General features: G+C 47.0%; 1 protein-coding gene across 5 annotated transcripts in view; it reads right to left on the reverse strand.

Annotated features, from left to right (window-relative positions):
• LOC112161763 overlaps positions 1 to 10,649 on the reverse strand; it is a 93,942-nt gene that overhangs the window by 31,682 nt on the left and 51,611 nt on the right. The window contains exons 4-6 of one of the 5 annotated variants that reach the window (XR_004949216.1): positions 3,411 to 3,667; positions 3,006 to 3,295; positions 313 to 1,705 (exon numbers count right to left, since the gene is read on the reverse strand). The exons of 3 other annotated variants lie outside the window; for them this stretch is intronic. The gene's annotated coding sequence lies outside the window, so the exon portion shown is untranslated. Of the gene's footprint in view, positions 1 to 312; positions 1,706 to 3,005; positions 3,668 to 10,649 lie in introns of those variants that run through there. One more of the 5 variants, XR_004949217.1, reaches the window with a different exon arrangement.

A 10,649-nucleotide genomic window follows, 5' to 3' on the forward strand; every position in this document is an offset into this window, starting at 1 on the left:
AAAGGGGGGGGGGGTGCACTGTAATAGTACACAGCTGAGGAAGCGAGAGGCCAGCAGTGATTGGGTTATCAGCTCTAAACACTTTCACCTGTGGAGCTCTGCTACCAAACATGAAGCCCTTTCACCTGGACCCCCCCACCCCGACATGTGATCATCATCATCATCATCGGCTGAGGAGCCGAGTTTCTTCATGGAAACACCGGAGCGTCACTCGGATTGTGGATCTGCTTCACTTTGGGTTGGTGGTGATGTTGTTCCAATGGTAAAGTGGGGGGGGGGGGGGTCACGATCTGGTTCATGAACTGAACTTTATTTTGAAACATTTACCACTTTATTTAAAGGGACGCTCAATGAGAGCAGAACTGTCCTTTACAGCTGCACTTTCAAAATAAAACTCCATGCTTTTATTGTGGTGTGTTGCTGCAATAGTCAGTGAGTCAGTGTGAGACACGTGTTGGAGGTTAACCCTTTCACTTCAGGGTCTGGCTCCAATATTTACATTTGACGGCTGAAACTCTTCAACCGTTGATGTGAAATGGTCATTCCAGAGAAAATGGTTGTTAGAACAGAAGAAGCTGATATGAAACGTTTCTTCGCGCGTCAGAATCAGCTGATTCGCATTGGTCACGTTAACGGTCGCAGTTGAGACAAAGAACAGGCGTTATTGATCATCTCCAGTAATGTCAGTAAACCCAAAGACAGCCACTAAACAGTTGATCTAACTGGACCGTACATCTAATGTCAGTTCTGTTCACACCGAACTACAGATCTGGTTCTGATTTCATGTCTGGTTGCAGCTCAGATGTTTTTGTCCCGACTGAACCTGCGATGCTCTCCAGACATCAGCTCCACAGGTGAAGGCTGCCGGACGTCAGACATGAGCTCAGGCTGACGTCACGCTCAGCACAGACGGTTCTTCTGGCGTCAGACGGGCGCCGTAATCCCTGCGGAGCTCCCAGTGCTCACAGATACAGCGCCGCTTCCTCCAGGCCCGGCGGCGTGCAGAGGACAGAGAACAGACGCCACGCCGGCGCTCCTCTGCAGCCATAAGCACTGCTCTACAAGCTAATTAAGAGAACAATTACAGCTGCAGCTTTGGGGATTTGAAATGGGGTTCATTGTGTGAGGTGGAAATTATGAAGGTTAACAACCATACCAGGATGTGAAGACCTAATTCCTAAGTGCTGCGCCGACACTTCAAGAGCATCAAGGGGTGGATGTGAAGCGCTGAAGGGGCGGGGCTTCACACAAACTTTGCTTTGGTTCAACTGTTGTTGACCTTCACACATCCGTCTCTCCAGATGAAGGTTTGACTCCAGATCAGGACAAAGACAGCAGCTGAAGGGATGTCTGAACTTCAACGACGTTCCAGGAGACGAGAACAGCGCTCAGGACTCTCACCTCACAGAAGTCTGTTTGATCCGGTGCCGAAGCTTCAGAAACAGCTTCCTACACCAGCTCAGTGGCCCTGTGGTAGAGTGTCCGCCCTCAGTCTGGAAGGTCAGGAGTTCAAATCCAGGCGGAGTCATTCCAAAGACTAAAAACAGGAGCTGGTGTGTCCCTGCTTGACTCAGCCTCGGGGGGGTTGGACTGGGGGGTTCAAACCACAGAATGATCCTGAGCTCCTCAAAGGACGAATTTCACACACCTGCACAGGTGAAGGAGCGCCACGGGATCCATGTTTGATTTCTTTCTTTCCCACAAGCTGCGGATGACAATTATTTTAATGGTTAAATGTTAGTTTCAATACGACAATTAATACCGAAAAATGATGTAACTGATTTAATTTGGACATCAGCATTTTAAGAGGAACTCCTGACAGATTTGGTATTTTTAACTCTATTTTTAAGCATTCTTTTCTCAGTTTTTGTAGATTTGGTCTAAAAACATGTAAAAATGTTTTAGCATTTTGTTTGTGTTCAAAGTTTAAAGATGTTTTGTTTTCATAAAAAGCCTCGATGAGCAAACATTTTTATTCGTTTTTAAGCTTTTCCAGAGATTAATTTTACGCTTTTATCTTGTTTTTTGAGTTGTTTTTTGTGACTTTTTAGTGATCTGAATCATGATCTGAACCGTGACCCTAAAACAGTGACGCGGTCCGAACCGTGAGCTTTGTGATCCGTTACACCCTTAGTTAATACCAGTACCAACCTGGTACCAAGTTTCAGAACCACAGTCCTTCTGAACCCTCCCTCAGCATGAGTCTGTCCCTGTGATGGACCCCCCCATGCAGCAGCTGGGATAGGCTCCAGCAACCATGTGACCCAGATGAATGGATGGACGATGACATCATGGTCCGGATCGTCCCCAGAATACATCAAACAGAACTGGATTTGGGCTGAATGTTCATAAAAAGCTTCTTTTTAACCGTTTACAGTGAAATCCAACCAGATCCACTGAAGTTGCTGGTGATGCTGCGATTTCTGACTCCAACCGATCTGTGAAGCAGGTCAAGCTGTGGCGACTGCGCTTCTTCTCAGACGCCATCGTGGCGTGGTGCGCGGGCCTCGAGTCCCGCCGTTGATCAGGGAATTATAGAAATTCTTTAGTAATAGTCGACCTGCAAAAGCTCATGATAGTTTAAAGGCAGAAATAGAAAGCGACTTCCTCTTTGTTTCAAACTGAAACTGATTTGGATTGTTTCTCCACATTTGGACTTTCATCGGCCTCCTCAGCATCCACACACTTTTGCTAAACCAAAACTGTTGTTTTCACATCTTCTCTGTTTCTGAATGATGATCCATTAAGAGAATACAAACTGTCCCAGCTGAGACTAAAGACACATCTCTCTGTTCAAAGCTGTCGTTCTCCTGTCATCACTGCAGATCTAAAGTCTTCATGCTAAAAGCCGTCCTTTCTTTAAAGCTCTGGTCTGACAGAAATGGTTTTGCACCTGGGGGGTACCACACTGCGGGTCTGCTGGCAGCACCAGCGGGATTCTGCAGCCAGCATGCTAAGAAGCAGAGAAATATTAAACAAAGGGGAGAGCAGACGCTGAGAAATACCTGCTGGCCCAAAGCTGAGGCTCCATATGCGCCGCTCTCTCCTGACTGCTGGCTGGCCGGCCCGCATGCACACACAGATGCAGCGCACGCTTCACTGAGGACCAGCCAGCAGGAGTAATCCTGGCCTACTTTCAGCCCGGAGCGTCCTGGAGCACCGGCTGCAGAGGAGGGGAAGGGTCTGCACGAGGAAGAGGAGCTGAGGCCGCACAGACTCCAGGACAGGTTTACAGTCTGACCACTTCTGAAGGATGAAGACTCAGGAGGCTTTACCGGAAAATACCGGGAGTAAACTAAAGAACAACCAGGAGAAGAAGTTCTGAAAATGTGTTTTAGAGTTTGGGAAAAACTGTAATAACGATGAAATAAAAGGATCTGGAGGGCCGGATCCGGCCCCCGGGCCTTAACTTTGACACGTGTTCTGGAGGATCTGTGTTGGACTGAGGTCCAGAGATTGGCTGGGCCACTCCAGAACCCCGACACTCTGTGAAGCCCCGCCTCCATGGCCCAGGTGATGTGTTTGGGTCGTCATCATGGTGGAAGATCCAGCCGTCCTCAGTACTCCGAATGATGGAAGGTGTATGGATCAGTCGTCCTGTCCAGCCTCGCATCATGATGCTTCCACCTCCATGCTTCACAGTGGGTACGGTGTTCTTCAGAAATGACTATGACAAACGTGGAGAGTGGCGTTTACCCCATGACCTTCTCCTAATCCTCTGGATCATCCAGACGGGCCTGGACACGTTCTGACTTTAGTTTATGTCTCGTTTATTCTTCCAATCACACAAAACGTGACTCTAAATTCAGATCAAATGTTGCTCATGGCTGAAGCTCGATGAACTTTTCCTCCCTGAGAAGATTCAAACTTTTCTTCCTCTAATTCCAGAATGGAAAATCCAAACTGTTCCGCTTCAGCTGAGACCCGGCAGATCTGGATGTTTTCAGACGGCGCTGAGGCTTCGACACAGATCTGAACCGTCAGGTTTTAACCACAGAAGCGAGTTCAGAGGAAATAATATCTCACTGACCTGATGACAAACCCAGCAGTTAAGTACTTTTGTCTCCTGAGCCCGCTGAGACTCACCTCTTGGCATCGTGTTCAATTTCCAGAAATAATCATCCAATAATCACAGAACCGCGTTCAAAGGATGTAATTATATTTTTTCCCCTTTTTCTACGATTGTAAACCCTTCGGGGGTGTGACACAGTAACCTCCCATGTGCCGAACGCCGCCGAAGGAAATGGGAATCAGAGAGGCATTATTTAAAGGATGAATGACAGAGTGGAGGCAGCAAACTGCTGCTTATCAATCTGCATATTCATGGCTGGACCCCGCTGGAGTCAAAGACAAAGACGCTGACCCCTCCGGCTGGGTTCCCCCCATCCCATACAAAGATGAATTTTCCGCTGAGGCCAAGTCTGGACGGTTTGGAGCGAACCTCCAGCACCCCTGAGCGTCCCTGAATCGCTCAGACAGGAAGTGCTCCTGCAGGACGCCGCGTTCCTATGGCGATTCCCATGAGCTCCCACGATTCCGCTGGCTGGCGTGACGGACAACCGCCACCCCCCCCAGATCAGGTCATAAAGACGCGAGAGGGAGGCTGAGAGCGAGACAGACGGAGACGGGAAGAGCCGATGCTGCATTCAGCGTCACAACATGACCCAGATAACAGTCGATCGGCACCGACCGCCTTTGTGTCCGAAGTTACAGAAAGACTGAAGAGGAGCAGGTTAACGCTCTAGCAGGGACATCGTCCCGTCCATCTGTCGTCTTCTGAGTGAACTTTGATGTAGCTTCAGTCATGAGAGCGGCGCTCAGGAGAGCGTGGGTCTGCAGGAGCAGTCTGGAGCTCCCATCAGTAAATCACAGCTGAAGGAGCGTGCAGCCGGCATAACCAATCCCATCTGTGAATGCTATCGCAGGCCGGCGGGGGCTGCCGGGCTTACAGCCCCCAAATGTTCGGCTCCGTGACCCGCTCGACAAGCTGAGGATAAGTGAAAACAGAACGTCCTCAGAGGAGACCCGAGAAAGGTTCAGAAAACGGTACAATAAAAGTTAGAGAAGACTCGACTCAAAGTCGGCTGGATTTCTGCTCCTGCTTTGATCAGATGGGAATCTGCTCCCATGTTCATGTCTTTGATGATTTCTCCTTCTCCAAAGGGTTGTCATGGTTACATGTACTGATCTGTGTCCAACTATAAAGGACAACCAAGACCTGACATCACAGTGAAAACAAGCGGAGCTAAATTTAAACTTGACCCCTCCGGTCCATTAAAGTTCTGGGGGCGCCCTCGCCGGGTCCCTCCTTTTCATGTCTAGAAACCCCTTATAGAGAGAACTGGACGGATTCCCCCCTCTTACGTTACAAACAGGAAGTACCTGCTAATCTATTGCTAGTTATAAAGTTAAAAACTGGCTCCGCCTCAAACGTTTGAAGCATTTGATTGACAGGTCCTCGGACCAATCACTGCTTCCTAACGTCGCCTGGTCCCAAAGTGGTGAAATCAGGCGACAATCATTCTGACTTCCTTCTGTTGAACCCGAGGTAACAGCTTTGTTTTGTCCATCTCATGTGCTCACAACATCATTTGTGACTGAAGCGGCGTGAAGATGGCGGTCGCTACGGCGAATCTGAGGAGGTTCTTTGAATCAGACACACTAAACGAGGTCCAGAAAAGACGACGTGTACTGTTACTGTGAGCATTTCCACAGCTTTGAATCGAACTGTTTCCATAATAACTACAGCTGTCAATGTTAACACAAGCGATTAATAACAAAAACATCTTTACGTGTTAATATTAACTCAAATGTATTTATTTATTTGTCATTTCTAAACACAGAGGATCTACTCCTTCAGATGGCACATCTCGTTTCTGAGGGGTTCCTCTTTAATCAGATAACTCAACTGAAGACGGAGGATAGTGTAATCGACAAACAATAAGTAATAAGAAACAATTCAAGTATATGACCAACACTCATAAATCCACACACACAGCTCTGGACCGTTCTGCTCATCATGATGCATTTAACAAAACACATTCAGTCACAGCGCAGAGAATAAACACTGAAGGACCAAACAAGACATTACAACAAAAGACAAAAAGATATATAATACAAGTGCAAATATCTTTTAGATACGCCGAGAGAGCTCTCATAAATAAAGGAAATCAATCAAACGTCTGACTTCCTCTTCATGAGGCTTCCCATCTTAATTCCTGACAAAGCGCACGTCACCTTTCCCACTCATCCCATGCTAACAACAGAAATACATTTCCATCTGATTTTTAGTACTTAATTCTTCTTAGTTTTCAGTTAGACTGCTGACTATTTTAAATAGGCCCGTTGTCATGGTAACATGACGACACGTCTCTGAGCTGAGAAAGTGGCGCCGACCTCGTCTGCAGCGTCAAAGGAAAGCGATCTAGAAGCTGATCGTCACGATGGAGTGAAGAAAGCGCCAGTTCATGTCTAACCGCTTGTTGGAGTCCAGAAGAAGAAGAGAAGTTTGTTCTGAAGAAGCTGCGCAGTGATATTGAACATTTGGGAACTTCAGGGAAGTCTGAGTTAACACTTTGTAAAGTTAAACATTTCAGACAATAAAAAGGAAGAACAGTTTTCTTTCTGGCCTGATTTTGTTTAAAAGCCACATATTGCTATTTAAAATGTACCCATAAAACATTGTGACTAATCAGATAATTCACTATCCAAAAGTGTGAATTATCTGATTGACAGCAATAACAATGATGAAATCAGCTGATTTTGTTGCAACACTTTATGTCATTAAAATATATTGTATATCTGAAATATCTCTGACGATATGAACCAAAATGTCTGATAAATTGTTTTTTAACAAATTCAAGAGGTTTCGTTACATCCTTACTGGACAGATGAGCTCAAGTTTCAGCTCCAATGTTGATATTCTTTCTACCAGATTTTCAGTCGATTCTGAGGAGAAAAGCAGCTTTGAAAACAGTTTCCAGTGAAGTAAACCAACAGAAAACACAGTTACAGTGTGTAACACTTTACGCTGATTATGCTGCTGTTCTCCTCTTAATCAGCTGATCGAGTTTTGGTGTCATCTCCAGTGCTAAAGAGTGAAGCCAATTCCAAATGAAATTTCAGAAATTTGACATTCCTCAGAATAAATCCTGACATGATCAAATGAACCCAAATCTTTCTGGGTGTGAGAACACTCCTGATGCTCAGCAGCATAGAGAAACTGGGAATGCCCATCACATATGTATGGAACTGCTGCCAGAGCCGGCAAACCTGCCTGAGTCGGGCTGAGGGGAAAGTGAAGAAGGGAAAGGCAGAGAAAGGAAGCAGAGATGCTGGAGGGAAGCAGGACTCTGGAGTTAAATATTAATCTGTGGTGATTCATCTGCTGTGGACGCCTCCAGGCTCCTTCTGCACACTGCCAGCTGTTGGCCCCCGTCTCCTGGCCTGGACCTGGATGTGAAACCTGGAGCTGCAGCCCAGAGCATGCGAGCCTGAGCTTTCTTGGCTGTGGGAGAGGCGGTGGAGGCCAGGACAGGTGGTGGTCCGCTCCGGGATGACCATATGTGTGAAAGCTGCATTTTGTTCACGCGATACGAAGGTTTTTACAAACACTTCACTGCTGAAACTCTGAGGTGGAGAGAAGTACAAGTTCAGAGGAATGAGGTGCTGCTATTGAATCTGTGAATAAAGTTAACATCTAAGGATCCAGTCTTTAAAGATTCATCAGAGAAAATCTGCCTCACGACGTCATTTAGCCTTTTAAAGCAGCTGTAGATCTGAAGCATAAAAACGCAGAGCGCCGGGTTTACGCCTCCTGCTCTGTAATGGGATGGAGGACGGCGTGCTCATGACCCCGAGGGTCAGAGGGAGGAGGACAGCCGCTCACCAAACATTCAACCACAGCAGCAGAGCGTGAGCGGCAAACACAGCGGTCTGTTTATGATGACCAGAAGGTTCAGATGGTTGAAGAGACACAGAGAGGACTCGGACACCACAGACCAAACGTCTTCAGGTATCGGAAACAGCCGAGTCAGCAAACGAGCCGACGGGAAGACCAGGAGAGCAGGGAGAGGATCTGGGGGCCAGAGTCGTGCAGACCCTAGTGTCCAGACATAAACAGACTGGGGGGGTCTGCATACAAAAAAGACACAACCCTAAATACAAAAGAATTCTAACCAGTAGAAGGCCGACCGAGTCTACAGAGCTGTGCTGCATTCAGACGGTGTTCATGCTGTGTGGGGGGGGGGGCAGTTATTTCCATTTGCTGACAGTTGAATACATCTGGAATAAGTTCTGAAATGAAGTCAGAATTCAGTCAAAGGTCTGAAACGTCCAAAGGGTCAGTGCTTGAGCAGGTCTCCAGGTCTGTCAGAGGGTTGATGGACGTAAACTTCACCGAACAAAATGTTCTGTTTCAAAGTAACCTTCAATCCAGATTAAGGCGTGTCTTTGTTCTGACATGTCCGCATCTCGAGTTATTCCTTCTGTCAAAATGTAGAACCCTTTGTGCCCCACGAGTAAGAGACTTTGCCCACCGCTGGGTCAGAATCTGCAGCTCCAGCATGACGTGACAGAACCAGCTGAACCAGAGTGGAACGGAACCACGTTCATGCAAACGGCGGACAAACGGCGTTGGATGAGGACGAACCGTCACAGGATGGAGAGCGACTCCGACGGATCGGAGAGCAGAAACGCTGGGTCATGAATTATAGAGCAGATCACTTTCGTCTGAGTCCAGGGAGCGCAGAGACCCCCCCGCCGCCCCCCGCCCGCTCATGGCCTGTCTGGTATGAGGGGAGCCACCAGGGACGGCGATTTATGGCCAATTGAAGCAGCAGCAAGTCCTCTCAGAAGGCAACGAGTGGATCCATAGCAACCGTCCTGGGGGGGCGCATTACCCCCCCGCTTTATGTAGTGCTAAGTGTACAATAGTAATCAGGATGGGAGAGGGCCGCGCTGATCATTAAGGGAAAAGGCTATATAAAGAATTCATAATGGGATTAGCCCACGGCGAGCAGAGAGGGGGGGTCTGGAGGACGAGGACGGGGGTGGGGGGGTAGCATGATGCTGGAATTAAATCACCCATCAAATTGCACAGAGGAATTTTAATTTACAGGTTAATGTCTTATTGTGTGACTAATCACAGCCAAGCAGCAAGAAGGAAATCAGAGTTCTGGATCTGTTCTGGATCCGTTCTGGATCCGCTCTGGATCTGTTCTGGATCTGTTCTGGATCCGCTCTGGATCTGTTCTGCCCAGCTGAAGACGGATCAGTCAGCTCGGGCCTCGCTCCAGTTCTAAACTGCTGCTGAGGGCCTCAGCCGGTTCTCCATCCTCTTCGGTCCCGGAGGAGCAGACTCCACATCCTCGTTCTCTGAGTCGGGTTCAGCGGCGCTTCTCCCTGCAGCGGCAGCGGCTCTCAAACCCATTAGTGATTAATAATCCCTGCAAATGAGGAGGATCACTCTCTGTGCTAACACCTCCTCTACTTCCCTTCTGGATTCAGGCGCGCGCCCCAGAAACAAGCTGAAACTCCCGCTCTCTAACGGAAAGTTGAACATTTCTGGAGAGGGTTGAAAGTAGCAGAAAAACGTGCAGATTCTTCAGCAGACAAACTCAGACAGCAGGAATCAGCTTTGACTTCATCACAAAGGACACATTATCAGTCGATAGTACGTCCTGTATACGGACAAACGAAAAGCCGTCATTTCATCTGACAGAAAACCATGAAGAACTCCTAACAGCAAAGCTGAACCGTTCTGGTTGGAGCTCCATGCAGTCTGAGCTCCAGTTTACGGATCCGTCTGTGTGAGAAGGATCCTGAAGTTCATGTTCCTAAAGTCTGCACTGTCTTTAGCTTATTCACTGTTTGTTTTCCTCATTTGTGATCTTGGATACGGCACTCTGTGAACAACCAGCTTCTCCAGCCTTTGATGATTCAATGATCTACCACAGTGGTCTCCAACCTTTTTCACTCCACAGATTGGTTTAAAGGGGCCCTACCATGAAAATTCTACTTTTTGAGGTTTTAAATGGACTTTACTGCTCATTCCTCACTATAAAGAACCCCAAAGCAGTATTTTGATCCGTTCGTGCATTTAAGAGTAATCCTCTAAAAACCTGCACTGTCTGCAGCAGCCCCTCCCATACCCACGAAAACCAGCGGTTGGAAACGTGCTGATGTAAGATCAATGCCAATAGCTCCCTCCAGGAAGAGTCTGCTCTGACAGCTCCGCCCCCAGACTAACACAACACTCAAGTTATCTCCTTATCAGTGATGATCAGTTAAAAAAACGTTCATTTTAGATCCAAAATCCCCTATATCTTCCAATAGTGTCCTGTCTTCAATAAATTCCGGCTCAAACAGATATTTGCTTCTTTTTCCGCGGCGCTCCTTTTTCAGTTTTTTAGGCTAATTTGGAGTTTAGCTAATATTTTAGCTTTAAGCTAGCTGTTTTGGCTAAATTAGAATTTTTTTAGGTTTTTTTAGGCTAATTTTGCACTTTGCTAATATTTTAGCTAGCTATCAGCTTCATTGTTTTCAGCTATCAATTTAAGCATCTTCAGTTATTAATCTATTGAAGGTAATGCTAAATATCTAGTTTTTAAGATGTTTTAGCCTTATTTTTCTGTAAGGATTAAAGAAAG

The sequence above is a fragment of the Oryzias melastigma genome, linkage group LG15 (assembly GCF_002922805.2).
Source record: "Oryzias melastigma strain HK-1 linkage group LG15, ASM292280v2, whole genome shotgun sequence".
Lineage (NCBI taxonomy): Eukaryota > Metazoa > Chordata > Actinopteri > Beloniformes > Adrianichthyidae > Oryzias > Oryzias melastigma.